At 41.2% G+C, this 25,403-nt stretch overlaps 1 protein-coding gene across 3 annotated transcripts in view; it reads right to left on the bottom strand.

The window, feature by feature from the left end:
* The window catches only part of TBXT (T-box transcription factor T), a 118,417-nt gene that overhangs the window by 59,395 nt on the left and 33,619 nt on the right, over positions 1 to 25,403 (bottom strand). The window contains exon 2 of one of the 3 annotated variants that reach the window (XM_082404623.1): positions 16,550 to 16,608. The exons of 1 other annotated variant lie outside the window; for it this stretch is intronic. The gene's annotated coding sequence lies outside the window, so the exon portion shown is untranslated. Of the gene's footprint in view, positions 1 to 16,549; positions 19,107 to 25,403 lie in introns of those variants that run through there. One more of the 3 variants, XM_082404625.1, reaches the window with a different exon arrangement.

Below are 25,403 nucleotides of genomic sequence, written 5' to 3'. Positions count from 1 at the left end.
AGCTCTGGGGGGGGAGAGGGTTTCCACAGTGTGAAGGGGAACCAAGAAAATTTTAAATACAGTGTATTTTCCAGTTTCCTGTCTTTACACCAAAATAAAGTATTGACACTCACAAGAAAAAAAAAAAATACAATCTGGCAATTAGATAAAAACATATGTCTGGGTTTACTCGAATGTGCCCTTTTTTTCTACTCATTCAACAAACATTTGTTGAGTCCTTCCTACGTGCCCGGCACCGCTCTGGGCATTGAGGACAGAAGGCAACAAATGGATAGAAATGCCTGCCCACAAGGAACCTGCATCCAGGTGAAGAGAGACAGACAGCAGACAAGAAGCAAATAAACAAGTCAGCTTGCAGACAAGGCAGGACCTCGGCTTTTACGACACCTGAAGCCATGGGAGGGTTTTGGCCGGGAGTTCACAGGAGCAGGCTTGCACCCCTGGGAGCTGGTCTTCGAAGGCAGCCCCAACTTCTCCATCTTTGCACAGACATGTGGCTGCTTCCATCAGGAGGTGGGATGGATTTCCCTCCTCTGCACCGGGGCAGCCCTGTGACTTCCTGATTCACAGAACATGACAGAGTGAAATTCTGAGACTTCCAAATCCAGGCCTGAAGAGCACAGCCAGTTTCAGCTGCCTCTTTCTTAGAAGACAGGCACCATTTAGGAAACAAGGATGCCTTCCTTGCCAGAGAGAGAGAGAGAGAGAGAGAAAGGGGGTGGGCAGAGAAAGACAAGGGAGAAAGACAGAGGGAGAGCGAGGCAGAGACAGAAACAGAGAGAGAGAGAGAAAAACAGAGAGAGAGAGAGAAAGGGGGTGGGCAGAGAAAGACAAGGGAGAAAGACAGAGGGAGAGCGAGGCAGAGACAGAAACAGAGAGAGAGAGAGAGAGAAAGAGAGAGAAAGGGGGTGGGCAGAGAAAGACAAGGGAGAAAGACAGAGGGAGAGCGAGGCAGAGACAGAAACAGAGAGAGAGAGAGAGAGAAAGAGAGAGAAAGGGGGTGGGCAGAGAAAGACAAGGGAGAAAGACAGAGGGAGAGCGAGGCAGAGACAGAAACAGAGAGAGAGAGAGAGAAAGGGGGTGGGCAGAGAAAGACAAGGGAGAAAGACAGAGGGAGAGCGAGGCAGAGACAGAAACAGAGAGAGAGAGAGAGAGAGAGAAAGGGAGTGGGCAGAGAAAGACAAGGGAGAAAGACAGAGGGAGAGAGAGGCAGAGACAGAAACAGAGAGAGAGAGAGAGAAAGGGGGTGGGCAGAGAAAGACAAGGGAGAAAGACAGAGGGCGAGAGAGGCAGAGACAGAAACAGAGAGAGAGAGAGAGAAAGGGGGTGGGCAGAGAAAGACAAGGGAGAAAGACAGAGGGCGAGAGAGGCAGAGACAGAAACAGAGAGAGAGAGAGAGAAAAACAGAGAGAGAGAGAGAGAGAGAGAGAAAGGGGGTGGGCAGAGAAAGATAAGGGAGAAAGACAGAGGGAGAGAGAGGCAGAGACAGAAACAGAGAGAGAGAGAGAGAAAGGGGGTGGGCAGAGAAAGACAAGGGAGAAAGACAGAGGGCGAGAGAGGCAGAGACAGAAACAGAGAGAGAGAGAGAGAAAAACAGAGAGAGAGAGAGAGAGAGAGAGAGAGAGAAAGGGGGTGGGCAGAGAAAGACAAGGGAGAAAGACAGAGGGAGAGAGAGGCAGAGACAGAAACAGAGAGAGAGAGAGAGAAAGGGGGTGGGCAGAGAAAGACAAGGGAGAAAGACAGAGGGAGAGAGAGGCAGAGACAGAAACAGAGAGAAAGAGAAAAACAGAGAGAGAGAGAGAAAGGCACAAAAAGAGAGACAGAGACAGAGAGAAAGAAGTCTAAAGCCATCTCAGGTGTAATAGAGTCAACCCACCTCCCAGCTAGATGTAGCCACGTGATTGAGCCTCGGGGAGACCAATGAAAGAATCCTCCACTTGAGCCCCAAACAGCCCTTAGAAATAATCCAGTGTTGTTTGAAGCCACTGGGCTTGGGGGCATTTTGTCGCACAGCAGAGATAGCTGAAACGCTGACAGCATTGCTCTGGATCTTGTGTTACGTTCTTTACTTTCCCCTCTCCTTCCCTCCCCTTGCTCTCTCTCCAGCTAATTCTCCTCTCCTCTCCCGGGACGGCGTTTACCCAGAGCCTGGCCGGTGCCAGTTCTACGTCTCTTTTGCTGTGGAGACAAGACGACGGATCTCAGTTAACTGAGCAGAGGAAGAGCTGAAAGCCCACCGGGTACCCTAAAAGCGCCGTGGAATCCTGGGTAGAACGTGTGAGGGCTCTGCTGACATCGGCAGCTGTTATTAGTAATAACAGGGTTTAAGACTAAAGTCGAAGGCTTGCGGAGGATTCAGGGTGTGTGCAATTCATGTGATCTGGAAGCACATGCAAACTCCTCTGGGAACCGGTTTTGGTCACTGCCCTGTGCTGGGAGGGCCCGGGACCTGTATTCTAGGGCGTGCCGCGCCGGGATTCCCACACGCACTTGTTCACATCCCAGGGAGGTCTCCTCGTCCTCTCCCCCCTCCTCCCGACAGGAGAGGCACCTCGCAGGCTCACCCCTGCAGCCCCCAGGGCTCAGACTCGTGCTAATGAATCAGGGTCGGCGTTAGCGCAGGGGGCAACAGCTTAACCAGCGATGAATTTCTCACAGATACGCTCCACTGGTCGCCAGGTGCCTGGACAGGCCAAGTCCACTGCCACCGGTACGGAAACACCTCAGAGCCCGGCCACCTGACGGCTGATTGGCGTGCAGGTGTCCTACAGCAAAGGCGTGGGGCGGGGGCAGCAGCGGGGGGAGGACAGGGAGTGCCCCCCACCCCTGGGGCTGGCGGGCAAAATGGCAAAGGCCCACCTTCAGAGGCAAGTCCTGGTGCGCATTGCCTAGAGGCCGGCAGGTGCCCACTGGCAAATCCAGAAGTGGACCTGCTCCTACAGTCAAGTGGGACAGTCAGACCCCCGAGCAGAGTGCTGGCTGCGGGCCCTGGTTCTCGCACTCGAGCCTGCGTCAGGGCCACCGGGGGGCTCGGCAAAGCAGACTGCTGGCCCCAGCCCAGAGTTCCCGATTCAGTAAGTGTGCTCTGCGCCTGAGAATCTGCATTTCTAAGAGGTCCCCTGGGGTTGTTCTGGTCAGGACCGCTCTTGGAAACTACGGATGCCGTGTGGGTATGGGGTCGGGTGTGCTGCTCTCTGATGATGGTGCAGGATCTATCCCAACACACATAAAAAGGAGCAAATTGGCTAATACTCCCACATCTGTGCACACAAGTACATTACATCATTCCCGGCCAAGCCAGTCCCCCCACGTGGTCAAGGGCTAGGTGTCAGAATGCAGACACCGAGCCGCTGGCAGAGGGGCCCAACTTACACCAGAATGACAGGCGACCTCATCCTAGGCCTTCCGAGCTGCTCCCGAACAGCAGAAAGTACACTTGTCGTGTCTATGAAAAGCAGGACTGCTTGGTGTCTGGGTTTCCGGGAGGTGACACAAGGCCTCTCAAAGGAAACCTATGGCCACATGGGCCAAGCTGTTCACCATCCACGTGACCTGGTTTCAGCATCTCAAGGGCATCCTTTTCGGGATTTCTGTGAGGCTTACTGGTTAAGCATCGCCCAGCCCCTCACACCGGCGACCGTGGTCACACGTCCGCTTGGGTCCCTTCGCCCACAGGAACCACAACCCAGTGCAATGTGGTTTTAGAAAGAAAACATGAAACTACGCAGGCAAAAATGGTACAACTGCCCACACTGCAGGCCACAGATACGAGCATGAATCACGTGGGCTGGCCACGTCCCACTCTTATTTTCTGTTTCTTTAATTTCCTCCCTGTCATTCTTCTAAAGCCTGGCTTGTTCACACTCATTTATCCTCTCTGTTGACAAACTGTTAGAGCGACCACCTTAAACTCATTTTGAATTTAATTTCAAGTGGCACTTCTCCTTTTCATGTTAAAAGGGGTCTTGCCTCATTTCAGCTTTGTTTTTTTCTCGCCTTTCTGTGAACAGTCTCCTGCTTAGGTCAGCTCTGGAGCAACAATATTGAGTCGGAGATATATTTGCCTGGGTGCAGGCAAACCAAACAGGAGCTCGAGGCCGACAGAGACCCACGGGCCAGATGAAAGGCCGGGAGGCTTTCTCACAGCTGGGTGCGAGCTGCACCCACCAGGCTCCAAATTCACCTGAAGGGTCCTTGTGCAGAAGGGCTCCCGGGGAAAATACTTACATGTTGCCAAAAGCAGCGATCAGAAATGGACTTTCGGGCTTGAGAGTCACTTTCTGTCATTTTTTTAAATTGGGAAATGTATAAAGAAGCCTTCTTATTTTCAGCATACAAATAAATGTTGTGTTCTACGGTTTATAGTTTCGTTTTGTTTCTAATGAAGCTTTTCTTTTTTGGAGCGGATTTAGGTTCACAACATGATTGAGGGGAAGGTATACAGATTTGGTACAGCCTCGCTGTTTATCAACATCACTCACCAGGGACCTATATTTGTTACCAAGGATGAACCTACTTCAACACAAAGTCTGTAGTTTACATTAGGGTTCACTCTTGGTGGTTTATGGGTTTGAACAAATGTATAATGACATACATTCAACATTATAATATCACACGGAGTATTTTCACTGCCTTAAAAATCCTCTGTGCTCTGCCTATTCATCTCTCCCGACCCCTAACCCCTGGCAACCACTGATCTTTTCACTGTCTCCCTAGTTTTGCCTTTTCCACAATGTCATACAGTTGGAATGATACAGTATGTACACTTACAGATTGGCTTCTTTCGCTTAGTAATATGTATTTAAGTTTCCTCTATGTCTTTTCATGGCTTGAAAGCTCTATTTTTTTGGTGTTGAATAATATTCCTTTGCCTGGAGGTACCACGGTTTGTTTATCCATCACCTACTGATGGACATGCTTCCAAGTTTTGGCAATTATGAATAAAGCTGCTATAAACATCCATGTGCAGATTCTTGTGTGGACATAGTTTTCAACTCCTTTGGGTAAATAACAAGGAGTGTGATTGCTGGGTCGTATGGTAAGGGCATGTATAGTTTTGTAAGAACCCACCAAACTGTCTTCCAAAGTAGCGGTACAATTTGCATTCCCACCAGTGATGAATGAGAGTTCCTGTTGCTCTGCATCCTCACCAGCATTTGGTGTTGTCAGTGTTCCAGATTTTGGCTATTCTACTAGGTGTGTAGTGATATCTCATTATTGTTTTAATTTGCAATTCCTTGACGACATATGACGTGGAGCATCTCTTCACGTGATAATTTACCACCTGTATATCTTCTTTGGTGAGGAGTCTATTACAGTCTTTAGCCCATGATTAAAATGCAGTTGTTTGTTTTCTTATTGTTGAGCTTTAAGAGTTCTTTGTATGTTTTTGTATAACACTCCTTTATTAGATGTTGTCTTTTGCGAATATATTCTCCTAGTCTTGTGGCTTGTCTTCTCGTTCTCTTGACATTGTCTTTCACAGAGCAGAAGTTTTAAATTTTGGTGAAGCCAAGCTTATTAATTAGTTATTTCCTGGATTGTGCCTTTGATGTTGTATCTAAAAAGTCATCACTATACCAAGGTCACCTAGGTTTTCTCCTATGTTATCTTCTAGGAGTTTTACAGTTTTGCATTTTACATTTAGGTCTATGATCCATTTTAAGTTAATTTTTGTGAAAAGTGTAATGTCTATGTCCAAGTTCACTTTGTTACATGTTGCAATTGTTATAGCACCAACATTGAAAAGGCTATCTTTGCTTATTTGTATTGCCTTTATCCCTTTGTTGAAGAGCAGTTAGCTAGATTTATGTGTCTATATCTGGGCTCTCTATTCCATTCCATTCATCTATTTGTCTATCCTTCCACCAATACCACACCATCTTGACTACTGTAGCTTCATAGGGTAATGTCAAACTTCCAACTGTTTTCTTCTACTTCAATATTGTATTGACTATTCCGGTCTTTTACTTTCTATATAAACTTTAGAACCAGTTTGTTGATATCAACAAAATAACTTGCTAGGGTTTTGATTGGGATTGCACTAAATCTATAGATCAAGTTGGGGAGAATTGATATCTTGACAATACTGAGTCTTACTACCCGTGAACATGAAATATCTCTCCATTTGTTGTTCTTTGATTTTGTTCATGAGAACTTTGTACTTTTCCTCATATAGATCTTGTCCCTATTGTGTTAGAGTTATACCTAAGTATTTCATTTTGGGTGGTGCAAATGTAAATGCTATAGTGTTTTTAATTTCAAATACCACATGTTCATTGCTGGTATATAGTAAGGCAACTGACTTGTATATTAACCTTGTATCCTGCAATTTTGCTATAATTGCTGATTAGTTCCAGGTGTTTTTTTGTTTGTTTGTTTGTTTTTTTGCTCATTCTTTCAAATTTTCTAAATAGACAGTCATGTCATCTGTGAACAAAGACAGAATTATGTCTTCCTTATCAATCTGTATACCTTTTATTTCCTTTTTCTTGTCTAATTGCATAAACAAACTTCTAGTATGATGTTGAAATGCAGTTGTGGGAGAGGACATCCTTGCCTTGTACCTGATCTCAGAGGGAAAGTTTTGAGTTTTCACCACTAACTATGATCTTAGCTGTAGATTTTTGTAGATAGTCTTTATTAAGTTCAGGAAATTCCCTTCTATTTCTAGTTTACTCAGAGTTTTTATCATGAATGGGCACTGGATTTTGTCAAATGCTTTTTCTGCATCTACTGACATGATCATGTGATTTTTCTTTTTAGTCTGTTGATCTAATGAATTACATGCATTGATTTTCAAATGTTGAATCAGCCTTGCCTACTTGGGATAAATCCCACTTGGTCAAAGTGTACAATTCTTTTTATACTTTTTTGGATTTGATATGCTAATATGTTGAGAATTTTTGCATCTATGTCGTGAGAGATATTGGTCTGTAGCTGTCCTTTCTTGTAATGTACTTTATATCATTTTATTAATTAACATTAATAATGAAGTCAGTGGACTAATGTTCACTGGTCATAGGCTCCATCTCTGTGCATTTGTTGTACATCATCGGGTAATTTCATGTTCTACCCTAGAGAGGTGGTACAACAGTGTGGCTACATCTATGGGCTTTGGAGACAGGCTAGATTTGGAGACAGGGTCCATGCTGTGCTAACTGGTTACCCTGGGCAAGTGAGTTATCAATTGTCCTAAGTTTCCATCTCCTCATCTGCAAAATGTGTTTACTAAAAAATAGTAGGTATACCATTTCACAGGATTTGTGCAGGTCTAATTGGGATAATCCATGCACCATGCTTGAAATATCACATTAATAAATATGTAGTGTTATTACTGTAGTCATTTTCCTAGACCATATCTTATTGCTTTAACGTAAGATAAGAACTGACAAGCCTCTTAGATAGACTTATCCACCAGAGGGAAGACGGCAGAAGCAAGAAGAACTACAATTTTGCAGCCTGTGGAACAAAAACTACATTCACAGAAAGATAGATAAAATGAAAAGGCAGAGGACTATGTACCAGATGAAGGAACAAGATAAAACCCCAGAAAAACAACTAAATGAAGTGGAGATAGGCAACCTTCCAGAAAAAGAATTCAGAAAAATGATAGTGAAGATGATCCAAGACCTCAGAAAAAGAATGGAGGCAAAGATCGAGAAGATGCAAGAAACGTTTAACAAAGACCTAGAAGAATTAAAGAACAAACACCTAGAAGAAGTAAAGAACAAACAAACAGAGATGAACAATACAATAACTGAAATGAAAAATATACTGGAAGGAATCAGTAGCAGAATAACTGAAGCAGAAGAACAGATAAGTGACCTGGAAGACAGAATGGTGGAATTCACTGCCACGGAACAGAATAAAGAAAAAAGAATGAAAAGAAATGAAGACAGCCTAAGAGACCTCTAGGACAACATTAAACACAACAACATTCACATTATAGAGGTCCCAGAAGGAGAAGAGAGAGAGAAAGGAACTGAGAAAATATTTGAAGAGATTATAGTCAAAACCTTCCCTAACATGGGAAAGGAAATAGTCACCCAAGTCCAGGAAACACAGAGAGTCCCAGGCAGGATAAACCCAAGGAGAAACATGTCGAGACACATAGTAATCAAATTGACAAAAATTTAAGACAAAGAAAAATTATTAAAAGCAACAAGGGAGGGCTTCCCTGGTGGTGCAGTGGTTGAGAATCCACCTGCCAATGCAGGGGACACGGGTTCGAGCACTGGTCTGGGAAGATCCCACATGCCACGGAGCAACTGGGCCCATGAGCCACAACTACTGAGCCCGTGCGTCTGGAGTCTATGCTCCACAAGAGAGGCCGCGATAGTGAGAGGCCAGCACACTGTGATGAAGAGTGGCCCCCACCTGCCGCAACTAGAGAAAGCCCTAGCACAGAAACGAGGACCCAACACAGCCAAAAATAAATAAATTAATTAATTAATTAAAAAAAAAAAAGCAACAAGGGAAAAACGACAAATAACATACAAGGGAACTCCCATGAGGTTAACAGCTGATTTCTCAGCAGAAACTCTACAAGCCAGAAGGGAGTGGCACAATATATTTAAAGTGATGAAAGGGAAGAACCTACAACCAAGATTACTCTACTCAGCAAGGATCTCATTCAGATTCGACAGAGAAATCAAAAGCTTTACAGACAAGCAAAAGCTAAGAGAATTCAGCACCACCAAACCAGCTCTACAACAAATGCTAAAGGAACGTCTCTAACTGGGAAACACAAGAGAAGAAAATGACCTACAAAAACAAACCCAAAACAATTAAGAAAATGGTCATAGGAGCGTACATATCGATAATTACCTTAAATGTGAAAGGATTAAATGCTCCAACCAAAAGACACAGGCTCGCTGAATGGATACAAAAAACAAGACCCATATATATGCTGTCTACAAAAGAACCACTTCAGACCTAGGGACACATACAGATTGAAAGTGAGGGGATGGAAAAAGATATTCCATGCAAATAGAAATCAAAAGAAAGCTGAAGTAGCAACACTCATATCGGATAAAATACGCTTTAAAATAAAGAATGTTACAAGAGACAAGGAAGGACACTACATAATGATCAAGGGATCAATCCAAGAAGAAGATATAACAATTATAAATATATATGCAGCCAACATAGGAGCACCTCAATACATAAGGCAAATGCTAACAGCTATAAAAGAGGAAATCAATGGTAACACAGTAATAGTGGGGGATGTTAACACCTCACTTACACCAATGGACAGATCATCCAGACAGAAAATTAATAAGGATACACAAGATTTAAATGACTCAATAGACTAGATAGGTTTAATTGATATTTATAAGACATTCCATCCCAAAACAGCAAATTACACTTTCTTCTCAAGTGCACATGGATCATTCTCCAAGATAGATCACATCTGGGGTCACAAATCAAGCCTCGGTAAATTTAAGAAAATTGAAATCATATCAAGCGTCTTTTCCGACCACAACGCTATGAGACTAGGTATCAATTACAGGAAAAAATCTGTAAAAAATACGAACACATGGAGGCTAAACAATACATTACTAAATAACCAAGCGTTCACTGAGGAAATCAGAAAATACCTAGAGACAAATGACAATGAAAACACGATGATCCAAAACCTATGGATGCAGCAAAAGCAGTTCTAAGAGGGAAGTTTAGAGCAATACGATCCTACCTCAAGAAACAAGAAAAACCTCAAAATAAAAAATCTAACCTTACACCTAAAGGAACTAGAGAAAGAAGAACAAACAAAACCCAAAGTTAGTAGAAGGAAAGAAATCATAAACATCAGAGCAGAAATAAATGAAATAGAAGCAAAGAAAACAATAGCAAAGATCAATAAAACTAAAAGCTGGTTCTTTGAGAAGATAAACAAAACTGATAAAGCTTTAGCCAGTCTCATCAAGAAAAAGAGGGAGAGGAACCAAATCAATAAAATTCAAAATGAAAAAGGAGAAATTACAATGGATATCGCAGAAATACAAAGCATCATAAGAGACTACTACAAGCGGTAATTGCAGTCATTGTTGCTTTCGTTGTGATCATCCATTTACAATGCTTGGTGTCAGTTTACTTATCTCTTGTAAAAATAAAATACAGTGTGTGTGTGTAAAAAGAAAAGTTTATGATCTAGCAGTATAGAAAGGCATTTATATAAAGCTATTACAAAAATAAAATATAATGACTGTATAAGAGGTACCAAAAAAAAAAAAAAAAAGATGAGCCTTAATATCAAAAGTATACTGTGTGTAACTAGAGCCTTAATATCAAAAGTATACTGTGTGTAACTAGAATGACAAAGTTTTCTTGGATTACTGGTTTCTCTTATTAAGAAATTGTAAAAAGGTTTTTCTTTATCTTTCAAGTAATCTGTTTGCAGAACCAAATTTTGTGTCTTATCAGAATGATTTTCTGTAATTCACAGTTGTCTTTATCAGATCTTTGATTACTTAAGATTAAACAAGCTAAGGGTTTGTAAACACCTCTATAATCTTCTGTATCTGCCTTTAAGATATTTTGTCACTTTGGTTAAGTAGATAATTAAGTATTATTTTATAATCATCTGTAATCCTGTTTAATCAATGGCTCAAACCTTTTGACATTTTTGACAAACTTCTCTAAATCAAATTCTAAATAAAGTCTTTTTTACTTAAAAAAAAAATCATTGAGAAATCCAGAGACAGGAAGTGTGTATAGTTTGTGTAGTGAAAAAAAAAAAAGAGAGAGACTTCTACAAGCAACTCTATGCCAATAAAATGGACAACCTGGAAGAAATGGACAAATTCTTAGAAAGGTATAACCTTCCAAGACTGAACCAGGAAGAAATAGAAAATATAAACAGACCAATCACAAGTAATGAAATTGAAACTGTGATTTAAAATCTTCCAACAAACAAAAGTCCAGGACCAGATGGCTTCACAGGTGAATTCTGTCAAACATTTAGAGATGTACTAACACCCATCCTTTTCAAACTCTTCCAAAAAATTGCAGAGGAAGGAACACTCCCAAACTCATTCTATGAGGCCACCATTACCCCGATACCAAAACCAGACAAAGACACTACAAAAAAAGAAAATTACAGACCAATATCACTGATGAATATAGATGCAAAAATCCTCAACAAAATACTAGCAAACAGAATCCTACAACACATTAAAAGGATCATACACCATGATCAAGTGGGATTTATCTCAGTCATGCAAGGATTCTTCAATATACACAAATCGATCAATGTGATACACCATATTCACAAATTGAGGAATAAAAACCATATGATCATCTCAATAGATGCAGAAAAAGCTTTTGACAAAACTCAACACCCATTTATGATAAAAACTCTCCAGAAAGTAAGCATAGATGGAACCTACCTCAACATAATAAAGGCCATATATGACAAACCCACAGCAAACATCATTCTCAATGGTGAAAAACTGAAAGCCTTTCTTCTAAGGTCAGGAACAAGACAAGGATGTCCACTCTTGCCACTATTATTCAACATAGTTTTGGAAGTCTTAGCCACAGCAATCAGAGAAGAAAAAGAAATAAAAGGAATACAAATTGGAAAAGAAGAAGTAAAACTGTCACTGTTTGCAGATGACATGATACTATACATAGAGAATCCTAAAGATGCCACCAGAAAACGACTACAGCTAATCAGTGAATTTGGTAAAGTTGCAGGATACAAAATTAATGCACAGAAATCTCTTGCATTCCTATACACTAACAACAAAAGATCAGAATGAGAAATTAAGGAAACAATCCCATTCACCATTGCAACAAAAAGAATAAAATACCTAGGAATAAACCTACCTAAGGAGGTAAAAGACCTGTACTCAGAAAACTATAAGACACTGATGAAAGAAATCAAAGATGACACAAACAGATGGAGAGATATACCATGTTCTTGGATTAGAAGAATCAATATTGTGAATATGACTATACTACCCAAAGCAATCTATAGGTTCAATGCAATCCTTATCAAATTGTCGATGGCATTTTTTACAGAATTAGAACAAGAAATCTTAAAATTTGTATAGAGACACAAAAGACCCTGAATAGCCAAAGTAATCTTGAGGGGAGAAAAGGGATCTGGAGGAATCAGACTTGCTGACTTCAGACTATACTACAAAGCTACAGTAATCAAGACAGTGTGGTACTGGCACAAAAACAGAAATATAGATCAATGGAACAGGATAGAAAGCCCAGAGATAAACCCATGTACCTATGGTCAACTAATCTATGACAAAGGAGGCAAGGACATACAATGGAGAAAAGACAGTCTCTTCAATAAGTGGTGCTTGGAAAACTGGACAGCTACATGTAAAAAAATGAAATTAGAACACTCCCTAACACCATATACAAAAATAAACTCAAAATGGATAAAAGACCTAAATGTAAGACCAGACACTATAAAACTCTTAGAGGACAACATAGGAAGAACACTCTTTGACATAAATCACAGCAAGATCTTTTTTGAGCCACGTCCTAGAATTATGGAAATAAAAACAAAAATAAACAAATGGGGACTAATGAAACTTAAAAGCTTTTGCACAGCAAAGGAAACTATAAACAAGATGAAAAGACAACCCTCAGAACGGGAGAAAATATTTGCAAACGAATCAACAGACAAAGTATTAATCTCCAAAATATATAAACAGCTCATGCAGCTCAATATTAAAAAAAAAAAAACCCAATCCAAAAATGGGCAGAAGACCTAAATAGACATTTCTCCAAAGAAGACATACAGATGGCCAAGAGGCACATGAAAAGATGCTCAACATCACTAATTATTAGAGAAATGCAAACCAAAACTACAATGAGGTATCACCTCACACCAGTTAGAATGGGCATCATCAGAAAATCTACAAACAACAAATGCTGGAGAGGGTGTGGAGAAAAGGGAACCCTCTTGCACTGTTGGTGGGAATGTAAATTGATACAGCCACTATGGAGAACAGTATGGAGGTTCCTTAGAAAACTAAAACTAGAGTTACCATATGACCCAGCAATCCCACTACTGGGCATATACCCTGAGAAAACCATAATTCAAAAAGACATATACACCCCAATGTTCACTGCAGCACTATTTACAATAGCCAGGTCATGGAAGCAAACTAAATGCCCATCGACAGACGAATAGATAAAGAAGTTGTGGTACATATATATACAGTGGAATATTACTCAGCCATAAAAAGGAACGGAACTGGGTCATTTGTAGAGACGTGGATGCATCTAGAGACTGTCATACAGAGTGAAGTAAGTCAGAAAGAGAAAAACAAATATCGTATATTAACACATATATGTGGAATCTAGAAAAATGGTACAGATGAACTGGTTTGCAAGGCAGAAATAGAGACACAGACGTAGAGAACAAACGTATGGACACCAAGGGGGGAAGGGGGGGTGGTGGTGGGATGAACTGGGAGATTGAGATTGACATATATACACTAATATGTATAAAATAGATAACTAATGAGTACCTGCTGTATAAAAAAATAAATAATTAAATTTTAAAAATTAATTAATTAAAAAACATAAGAACCATTTCTCTCCTTATTATACTATTATATGTAGGATACTTTTTATTTTTAGTTCATTCTCTAAAGCCTTTTCCCATAGCACTGTAAATATCACAGATTGAAGCCTGTAAGTCTTATTTAAATTCAGCTATTTTTTTATATATATATATGTAAAGTATTACCATCTCCTATAAAGCTATAAAATGGAAAACTCTAATTGTAGGATCACACATTAACAAGCACTTACATGTATATCATGGTTTCTGGTTTATGAACTAGTGTATATATGCAGTCTTCTGTACAGGGGTTTTCTGTTTAGTGTGCTTGTTTTCCACATTGTGTGTTTTTATTTTTCTAGTTGTTTTTTCTCTGTATTTAGATGATTATACACTTTGAATTGGAAGAAACATCCACTGAGGCGGATTCACCTAGCATCCACTTAGGTGAAACTCCATCTCAAACCTGAAATCCCAGCGTGGGCAGGGTGAAGGGGGTTAGTTAGGGAGAAAAGGGGATGGTAGTGTCCGCTTTAGGCTTCCACACTTCCAAGTTACCAAAGGTCAGCCTGGACCAAGGATACACCTTTAGTCATTAAAAAAATTCCTCTTATATTGAACTGGAATTTACTTCTTTGTAATTACTTCCCACTGGTCCTAGTCTGATCTCTGAAGCTACTTAAGATTAATATGAAATACATATGAAATGTGCTCTTTGGAATATGAAATAAATATGAAATCTGCGTGAGAACCCCAAGTGTTATGAGGCCACTTATGCTCCCTTAAACACGTCTTCCCAGGCTCAGGTCACCTGTTTGAGTCTTTCCTGTGTGGAAGTTTCTAGAGCCTTACCATCCAGCCCAGTTTTTTTGTTTCTGGGGGGATTTTTTAAAGGGCATTTTCATCCTTGTCTTGAAACTTCCATGAAATCTTTTTTTTTTTTTAATTTTTATTTATTTATTTATTTATTCATAGCTGTGTTGGGTCTTCGTTTCTGTGCAAGGGCTTCCTCCAGTTGCGGCGAGCGGGGGCCACTCTTCATCGCAGTGCGCGGGCCTTTCACTGTCGCGGCCTCTCCCGTTGCGGAGCACAGGCTCCAGACGCGCAGGCTCAGTAGTTGTGGCTCACGGGCCTAGTTGCTCCGCGGCATGTGGGATCTTCCCGGACCGGAGCACGAACCCGTGTCCCCTGCATTGGCAGGCGGATTCCTAACCACTGTGCCACCAGGGAAGCCCCATGAAATCTTATAAGTTGTCTACCAAAACCTTTCCCACTGTTGCCGGCATAAATACTTCTATACACATGCATGTACATGTGGACAAAGAAACTGCATTCATTTCTTCTTTGAATGCAGAGGGGTGACCAGAAACCATTAACATCAAAAACACTTTTAATTTCTTCATTTCTGCAGAGACAATAAAGCCTTACTTTCAGGTGGATCGTGACTTTTTTTTTCAAAAGCTCCACATTTCTAACATTATTTGAGAAAACCACCCTTCCTAGTCTAATATGTAAGGTTTATCTTGATTGAAAAGTGTTAAATGGAAGTTCTGAGTCTGCAGTCATGAGAGCATCTTGTCTTCTTTCCAGAGAATGCAAGGCAGAAGACGAACGTTGGCTGCAAATTAAACTTTCAGCCGTCTCCAACCATCTGACAGAGCGGCCCCCAAATCCTGCCCTGTCTAGCAATGGAGAAGGCTGTGCTCCTGACACCTGGGTGCGAAGGCCCGGCCCACCGGCCTCCTCTAGGAGGGCCCAGAGACCGGTGCGCTGGCCCACCAGCGCACCGCAGCGACAAGAGACAAACCGAAACACCTGCCCTCCACCAACGGCTTTGGGTACCACATGCACCCACACAATTTTCTGGTGAAGAAACGGTTCAGGACACAGCATAACATAGTTGTTCAGGAAAAGAATTTGATAAAAACCATACACAACAAAGAAAAATCTATTTTAAACAGCATACACTTTTCACTTTTGTCTTTAAACGAATCTGTGCCAGGCACTTGCCCCTAAGGTTCTTCTCACGGTAGCCTCATGAAATAGGCAGGATCATCACCACTTCCTAGATGCACTCAGGGGTCTGAGGACCTGCTTAGAATGCCTGTAAAGGAGCAACACAAGGAGTCAGACCCAGACTGTCTTACTCCAAGACTGAGCTGTCCCGCTATCCTTGCTGCTATGTCTGAGTATGCAAATAAAAATCCAGCACTATGAACCAACTCAAAAAAATTATCTCATTGTGAAACCCAACCGGTGAAGTACAGGTATGAAAATACAGTTCATGATATTTCACATTCTATCCTAGATCCTCCTGTCTTTTAATTTCTAAATCGGGCCGTGCTTGCTGAAGATGTTATCTGAGCTCTGGAATAACAGTTAAAATGCCACTCGGGAGGGAATGGCGATGCACAGAACAGCAAAGGCAGAAGGATGGAAAACACACATCTTATCAGAAGAAACCCATTCTCAGGTCCTGTAGTAGTGGAGCTGGGAACTTAAAGAGACCACACTACCTAAACTCACCAGAGACACATGGGACGAGCCCTCTCCTTTCTAGAAAAGCAAATCCTTTAAGACTGTACTAAAACCTACTATCTATAGGAAACCTCCTTAGTTTGTTTTCACCCTGATTTTATATAATAAAGGATAAGAATAATTTATTTTCTTTATCTCTAAACACGTTTGTATTTGGTGATTTCATCATTCTCCTTGAGTCACGTTTAGTGTATGTTTTTTCTCCCAGACACACTATAGTCTCTTTGGAGTCAGAGATCATGACTTTCTTCTTTTACATCAATCAAATGAAACTATTTGGATGATGCAAAACATTATTCTGCATACAATAAGAATTTTAAAATGCTTATTACACTAACCACTTCTCTGAAATGAATGTTAATTCTAAGTAATTAAAAAGCTTGGAACATAGTAGACATGCAAAAAAATATTCCCAAATGAAAATTAAAATATAGTATTAGAAAACACATTTTTCATCAATAAGAGAAATCTCACCTCTTTCCTCTGATCAGCATTGACCAATAGCCTAGTTCCTCTTCTCCTAGGAGAAGACACTGGAAAGAGAACATTTCATTATCAAGGCCCTATTTGCTCATGTAGTAGTGTATTGTAGCATTTCATATGATAAATTTTCATTACCTTATAAACAGAAAAGAATATGAATTCACATTGACATATACTACTTAATATTTAAGGCCAAGTTTAACATTTGAACAATAAGTTCTTCCTTTTGGCACAAAACTGGAAATTTACTGTCCTTTCAACTATTCAAGATTTACTCTGGTATTTCAGTATTTAATATTATTATTTATAAACATAACTGCTGGTAGATTTTTAAATTTATCATTGTATTAAAGTCAAAAAATATATCAATATGTTTTAATTCTTAAAATTCTGAGAGAAACAAAACGTATCTTGGTAGAGACAAAAAAAAAAACACATTTTATATACACCATTTAAATATTCCAACACTAAGGACCTACTGTATAGCGCAAGGAACTATACTCAATATTTTGTAATAACCTAGAAGGGGAAAGAATCTAAAAAATAATAGATATATACATATATGTATAACTGAATCACCTTGCTGCACACCTGAAACTAACAGGACATTGTAAATCAAGTATACTTCAATAAAATTTTTTTAATTCCAAAATTAAGTAAACAACATTTGTAGACACCTATTTAGATCAAAGTCCTGTACTTTCTAGAAAATAGTACAATTTTTCTTTTGTGAGTATCTATGAACAGGCTGCCAACGTGGTGCTCATGGCGGACACCTAAGCCTCATCTCACAACTGTGACATCTTTGGTTGCCAATGATGACTGAGATTCCCAGCGGTAATGAGGACCTCTTCATCACACTGGTCTGTTACACAACACAGAACAACTTGCATCTTTCACCTTCACACATACACGGCCTCAGTAGTGAGGAAGGTGTATTTGTTTGATTTTCTATCTCTAATTTAAAACCCTTGTTCAGATAGCCCAGCTTTCTGTGTCCATTCAAAAAGGTACACCCTGAGTTACCAAGATTAAGTCCTGCTTACAGAGAGAAATGCGCAGCTCAGCGTGAACATGCATAAGCCTGCATTCAACAGTGACCAGCTCCAGGCTGGGTCCCGCATTCCTTGCTTCCCAGCCGGGATCAAACCGCTGGCTCCTTTCCATAACTGTCTACTCAGAGGAGCTTCCCCAGAAGCCGGCATGCCATCCCCTCCCTTCAGGAGGGCTGCAAGCTCAACACACCACTCCAAAATTTGCACTTGATTTTTCCATTCTAAAAAAAAAAGTCACTCTAACTAACAGTGTTGAAATCTTCTCTGGAAATTTCATGTTAAATGGATTAAATGCACAAATTTCTTAAGAAATATGCAAGTTTGAGCAAAATTTCTTTAGACATTTTTATGGAAACAGCACACAACCATATATGGGGTAACATGAAAGATAATATTGCCTGTAAAACCTGGAACATAGTGTCAACTTAAAAAATAGTCACAACCTAAAACCTGAGTTATGTTTTATTCAGCGGGAATTTTTAGGACTTCAAGCCCAGGAGGAAGCATCTCAAGTAACCCTGAGAGAGCTACATCCTTTGTTTACCCATATGGCAGGAAATATTCCATTTATCAGTAGGTTAGAGAAGAGAGACTAGAATATTCATGCAGGACATTAATGTGAATGCATAGTTAATAAAAGGTGATGCTCACCTCAAAATACTTTGCCTCAGCATTTTGTCCATAGAAAAACTATCAGTGACTATCAGCCTGTCGTGTTCCCCATGTATCTACATTGCCTAGACCAGTCCTGGCACGGTGAGCATTTAATAAATATTTATGCAAGAATCCAGAGGGTTTCATCATAGAATACCGCAGACCTAAGGGAAGGTGGCACTCAACCACCAAACTCTATGCGGTTCTCATGAAGGTCATTTGAACCAACCAGTTTATCCAAACGAGCCACAAGCCACCCAGAGGTGTTGGTGCAAGTTTCACTTACTTCCAAATGATTGCAGTCTTGTACTTGCTGAAAAATTATGCTTCCATTAGCATAAGTGATGCTGTGTAATGTTACTAGCGTTATATGACTCAATAAAGAAAAGTTAGCTTACATAATTCCTTGCAGCCCTACTTGAAAATCTCATGTTCTCAAACTTCAAACAGGTTTTGGGAACCCTGGTTTCTCATCACTCAGGCAATTTGTATTTGTGCATAGTTCTGAGCAAGAAGTAAGTGCTCCACTTTTAGTGAAATGGATTTCTTCTCTTTGGTGAGAGAAGCAGCCCAAGTAATGTACTGAGGGAAAAAAATGTGTAGTTTTGTTCTCCCTCTGAACTGTAGTTTTTGATGATTATTGCTACCACTGATGTCAGTACACTAAAGGAAAACATCGAACACATAAGCACTATATTACAGTGCTTATTTAAGAAATTATATTAAAAATCAATATAGTTTTAAAAATATAGTTTTAAAGTATTTAAAAAATGGTTCTCCTGTAATATTAACTTAATTGGAAGGCAGATTATAGCACTATGTCCCACAATTAACTGCTAAAAAGTGAAAAAAAAATTATTCAAATTCAGAATTAAAAAAGGATAAATACAAACTTTTTAATTTTATATTCTGGAGCTTTTGTTTGGTTTCTGTTCCACAAGTTTCCTCCTGAATCAGCTTCCAAAAATTCTTATTGTCGCTCATGTTCTTCAAGATTCCACATTTGGTCAGTTCATTTTGCAACCCTACAATCTTATTTTCAAAAAGAACAGTATTTATGTATACTGATACATATATATAGCAAAGTGACATTTTTAATGGCAAATTATGTCAGTGGTGTCAGTGGGTAATTAGAAATTTAAAATTATGGCAAATTATGTCAGTGGTGTCAGTGGGTAATTAGAAATTTAAAATCCCATTTCTAAGCACCAAAGGATAACATCTGGATAGCTTGCAGCTATCTAGTTAGGAAAGGGTTATTTTCAACAGTAAATGACACCAAAAAAATAACATCTTTGGAAGTCTCTGTCCCTTAATTCTAGGGGTTATTTATATTTAAAAACTAAAGGAAACAATTTGAGGGGTAGTAAACTGTTTTCCTTTCTTTCCTGTTCTTTTTTTAATCCTAGGTAGTGGTAACTAGGAGTTAATATAAGGGGAATTCTTTGGAGAGGATGACAGGGGAGAGGAGGGCTTTAGGAAAGGAAGGGAGAAAGGGGTGGGTAGGCTTGAGGACAATGAGAGGAAGTAGATAAAGGTATCTTCCCCTTAAAATTCAATTTCTAGTTTTATCTCCCTTTGACATGGAGACGCTAGAATTACCATACACTGTAAACCAATTGTCCCATAGGAATATGCTGCTTGTGATAAATGACGTATTTGCCAAGTTCATAGAAAACAGGCACCAGGAGTCTCACCTCTTTTAAATATCATTTCATCTCTTAGAAACTGAGGGACACATCAAACTGATAAGGCCTGTTTTAGGAGGTATAACTAGATTTATGAAACAGCTTCTTTAAAATAGTACCTCCCCAGAAGAACCCTCTAATTTACCCAAGGATTTATAACTTGAGGGTGGAATTTTCCATTCAAGTCAAGACTACAGTCAGGAATTACAGGGCTCTAAAAAGATTGGGGGATGTGTTCTGGATGTTGCCAGTGTAGCTTACATCAGCACCGATCAGACAATTTTTTCAGTCTAATGTCTAGAGCAATTCCTCATTTATTAATACATGAGGTTGTTTTATGCGGACACCATGGACTCCCTCAGATACTCAGGGCAGTGGCCCCTCCAGGTAGGTCCCTCCCTCCCTCACAGGGAAGAGCTTTCTCATTCACCGGGGCTGTTCTCAGGACTCTGCTCAAAATGAAGTGGCGGTCTGGAATGAGATTCATCACCAGTCCGCGCTTTGGCACGGACAGCCCCCCAAGAGCGTAAAGGGTTTGGGGGCCGTGGTGTTCGGGTCTCTCCTACTGTCCAGCTCCCAGCATTTCACGTGACCCCGAGGGGCTAATGAGGGCCGGCCTTGCTCGCACCTAACCCTGGGCAGAGGGGCTCCAAGAGCAAAGTCTTGCCCCAGGAGGGTTGAGGGGGCCCGGGACCCCCAATTCCTGAGTCACTCTGACGACGAAGCGCATTTGAGGCCGGACACACAATACTGCGGAGCGAGAATGCCTGTCCCGGGGTTCTCAGCCGCGCGCCCAGCCCCGGCCCGTGTCCTGCCAGGTAGGCGCCGGAGCGCGGGGTACCCTCGGGGCGCCCGTCCAGCTCCGGCAGCGCGCTGTAGAGAAGGAAAGAGAAGTCGCGGCCAGTCTGCGGTGCAGTAGCTGGGAAACAAAGGCGAAAACAAATGACAAGTAAACATCCAGCCACAGGAAGCCATTAAGCAGAGTGGGCGCTAATGAGCGCGCAGCGGGGACCCGCCGCCCGCCGCGCGCCCCGCCCGTCGAGGAAGCGGCCGCGGCCCCCAGTCCTCCCGGAGCCCCGCTGGCGGCCGTAAACCTGCCGCGCTCTTCTGTCCCCTTCAAGTCGAGCCATTAGAAGCCGCAATTACTGTCGTCCCCAATAAGAGGACCGCGGGGGGACAAAGAAAAGAAAATTGGGATGCCTTGATCTCGCACGTTCGCACGCCTTGCCGGGCTGCGAGTGGAAAGCTCCGCGGAGGGGGCGGGGAGGGGGCACCGGGCTCCGCCAGCTCCCAGGTAAAGGGACTCGGAGATGTGAGTACCAGCCACGTTCCAGAGAGCCTTTTGACACAGTTTCTCGTAAAAATCAGTCCTTTCGAATAACCAAATGTTCCTTTGTGCGCCCTTAAATTTTAAACCATTCTTTAAAACTTTTTTTCAAGTAGCAGGGGTTTGTCAAACAAGGGTTGACGGCCTCACTTGAACTCCGCCGTCTGAACTATTTGAGATGCCTTAGAGCTCGCTTTGATTTGCGGAGCGATGGTTCTTTCCCCGGACTCGGGCGGATGCGCCGGGGCAGGTGGCGCAGGGCCCGCGGTCCCGGTGCCTCCTCCGCGGTGCCCAGCCCCGGCCTCGGCGATGGGCCAGGTCTTTGCTGCAGCGACACCCCGCGGTCAGCCCGGGCGTCCCAGTCAAACCCCTGCCGCGTCCGCCTCGGCCCCGGGGGTACTGGGGCCCTGGGAACCCACAGGGTCTTCCCTCCCCGGGTTCAGCACCAGACCACACACGGAGATGGGCTTAGAAACCTAGAGAGCTATGCAAAGGAGCTTCCAACAGAACCTGCCTTTTAAGCCTGTTTACCTTAAATATTTTTTTAAGAAAGTGAGAAAGTGCTTATGGTAAATTTCAGAAAAATCTGCCTTAGATGCTCCGGCAAGCAAGGATTCACTAGGCATCACCTAAGACTTGAGAATTATTTCTTCATGGTTTCTTTATATGTGATAAGTTCCCTTTGTAGGAAGAAGAAAAGATATTTAATCATAAATCTATAGATACATATGAAGATATGAACATTGGTAAAGGCGAGATAACCACAAATCACATTAACTAAATAATCCTAAAAGGAATTGCAGTGCAGCATGGTTATTTCTCCACTAAGGCGATTCTACTGTCTTCTGGGTTTTTGTGCCTTTATGTTTTTGTCGGTTTCTCTTTCTCAATGAAAACTCACTGTTTACCAGCCACTACATAAATCTTCAAACGTGAAATTCTCTTTTGAATTGGTCTTAACATCTTATCCCCTTATTAACTAATTAGTTGCATTAAATCTTTGATACATTTTACTAAAAAAAAAAAATCAGTTCACCCATTTCTCCCACCTTCCAACTCCCCACCAATCTGTTCTCTGTATCTATGGGCTTGATTGGGGTGGAGGGGGGGTTTTATTTTTTAGACTCCACATATAAGAGAGATCATATAGTATCTTTCTACATTTAATTTATTTCACTTAGTATAATGCCCTCGAGGTCCATCCATGTTGTCACAAATGGTAAATTTTCATTCTTTTTGATAGCTAAATAATACTCCATTGTATAAGTGTACTACATCTACTTTATCCATTCATCCATCAACGAACACTTAGGTTGTTTCCATGTCTTGGCTATTGTAAATAATGCTGCATGAACATGGGGGTGCAGATATCTTTTTGAGTTTTTGTTTTCTTTGGATAAATACACGGAAGTGGAATTGAAGGATCATATGATAGTTTTATTTTTAATTTTTTTGAGGAAGCTTCGTACTGTTTTCCACAGTGACTGCACCAATATACATTCCCACCATGAGTGCACAAGGGTTCCCTTTTCTCCACATCCTTACCAACATTTGTTATTTCTTGTCTTTTTTATAATAGCCATTCTAACAGGTGTAAAGGGATATCTCACTGTGGTTTTGATTTACATTGCCCTCATGATTAATAATGTTGAGCATTCTTTCCTGTACCTGTTGTCATGTGTATGTCTTCTTCGGAAAAATGTCTATTCAGATCTTCTGCTCATTTTTTAATTGGATTGTTTGGGGGTTTTACTATTGAATTGTATGAGTTCTTTATATATTTTGGATATTAGTCCCTTATCAGATATATGATTTGCAAATATTCTCTCCTTTGCTAGTTTTTTTTTTTTTTTTTTGGCTGCACCACGTGTCTTGCAAGATCTCAGTTCCCCGACCAGAGACTGAAGCCGGACCATGGCAGTGAAAGCCCAGAATCCTAACCACTAGGCCACCAGGGAACTCCTGCCTTGCTAGTATTTTGTTGAGGATTTTTGTATGTATGCTGACCTGTAATTTTCTTTTCTGTGGCATCCTTGTCTGGCTTTGGTATCAAAATAACGCTGGCTTTGGTATCAAAATAACGCTGGCTTCATAAAATGAATTTGGAAAAGTTGCTGAAATAATAAAGGAAAGTGTTTGCATTTCCACTACTCATGTGTTCAACACAATTATGAAAATTTAAAACTATTTAAAGATCCTTTTTTTTAAAAAGGTATTGGTAAAAGTTAATAGATGAATAAAACTGAGGGAAAAGAATCTTCTACCTCTCTAACATTTAAAATTTAAAAAAATAAACAGCATAATGTATGTAAAGGACATAAGTTTTGGGGGTACATCTAACTTGGGCTCAAATCCAAGCTCTGCCCTTATGGGCAAGTTACTTAACATCTCCTACCCTCAGTTTTTTCAGCTTTAAACTAGACTTAGTAATAATGTCTTTCTCCCAGGATTGTTTTGAGGATAAGATCATGTCTGGAAAGTGCCTGGAACTATCTGGTAAACAGTAGGAGATCAAAGCACAATAAGTAATCCTTTTACACCCCATGAGTCTAAGTTTGATCTAGTAAACTATCAACTAAAACTGGAGGGCTAAAAAATACAGAAAAATTACTACTATGTGGAAAACTGTCTTAAAATCTTAACATTTATCTATTTCATAAATTAACTGGGCTATAAATATTCTAAAGATATACTCAGATTAATAAAAATAATGATGCAAACTAACGATCATATAGCCACTGAAATTTTTACCATTTATTGGCATCACACCCTTTACTTGTGTTAAAGGAATAAGTTGCATGCACTAATTATCTGTTGCTGTGTAACAAATTACCACAGCTCTAACAGCTTAAAACAATACACATTTATGATCTCACAGTTTCTGAGAGTCAGAAGTCCAGGGATGGATTAGTGGGGTCTTCTGCTTAGAGTCCCACAAGGTGTTGGCCAGGCTGTGTTCTCATCTGGAGGTCTGACTGGGGAAGCATGCATATATCACTGCTCATGAGGATGTTGACAGTATTCACTTTCCTTTAGTTATAGGACTTATGGTCACTAGCATCTTCAGAATCAACAAAGGGAGAGAAAGTGAGTTTACTAGCAAGATGGAGTCTTGTAGATTGTACCATGGTCACCAGAGTGATATCCATCACCTTTGCCATGAGCTATTGATTAGAAGCAAGTCACAGGTCCTGTTCTGTGACTCAGGGGAGTCATTAAGTACCAGGAGGCAAGAATCAGGGGGCCACCTCAGAGTCTGTCTGCCACCATCCACCCTCTGGCCTTTATTATTCATGTCCCTCTCATATGCAAAACACATTCAGCCCCTCCCAGGGTTCCCAAGATTCTTATCTCTTACAGCATCAACTCAGAGTCCCACATCTCCTCATTTAAACCAGGTCAAAGGTCAGAGAAGCCTCCTGGGAATAATCTTTAAGTTCAATTTCTGCCCATCTATGGACCTGTGAAACTGAAAAGTCATGTCCTCAACTCACCCAACGTACAACCGTGGGACAAGCAACAGATAAGGACTGTCGACAGTTCAGTTCGAAAGAGGAGGAAAAGGAAGGTAAAGGGGAGTCTCTGCTCTATAGCAGTTCTGAAGCCAGACGGGTGAGCTTGGAAGTTCCTTGATTAAGCTTCAAGGCCTGAGGATAATTCTCATGGCTTCACCATCTGGGCTGTCGGTTCCACCTTCTGAGTCTTTCCTTTGTTTTGAAATGAAAGGTAGCACATATGTGCAGCTGAGTAGTATTCTCAGCCTGCTTCCTGACAGTGGAATTTGGGGGGTTTGTACTCTCCCCATTCCTTTCTGCCCAAGCTGCCAGTGTTTTTGCAGAAGTAGTTTTCTCAGAAACGTTGTGGGTCTCCCATGGACTTCAATGGGACTCACTCCATGAAACTAAGACCTCGCTCATAGATCTTTTTGAGATGACCCCTCTCTGTCTGGATCCTGCTGGGATGACCCTGGGTCGATGCCCTGAAGCTCCTTAGAGGCCCCAGGATTGGTTGATAGGCTCTGAGGCTCCCCCTTAATCCCTTGAAAAGGTCCTGGTGTGACTGGACTCCCTGACCTTGGTGTCTTTCTGAGGCCTCATCAAAACGTTGTACAGTCACGTCCT

This window comes from Balaenoptera borealis (assembly GCF_965194805.1).
Source record: "Balaenoptera borealis genome assembly, chromosome: 9".
In the NCBI taxonomy this organism is placed as follows: domain Eukaryota; kingdom Metazoa; phylum Chordata; class Mammalia; order Artiodactyla; family Balaenopteridae; genus Balaenoptera; species Balaenoptera borealis.
Note: the sequence above shows the minus strand (reverse complement) of the source record. Positions and strands in the feature narration are given on the sequence as shown.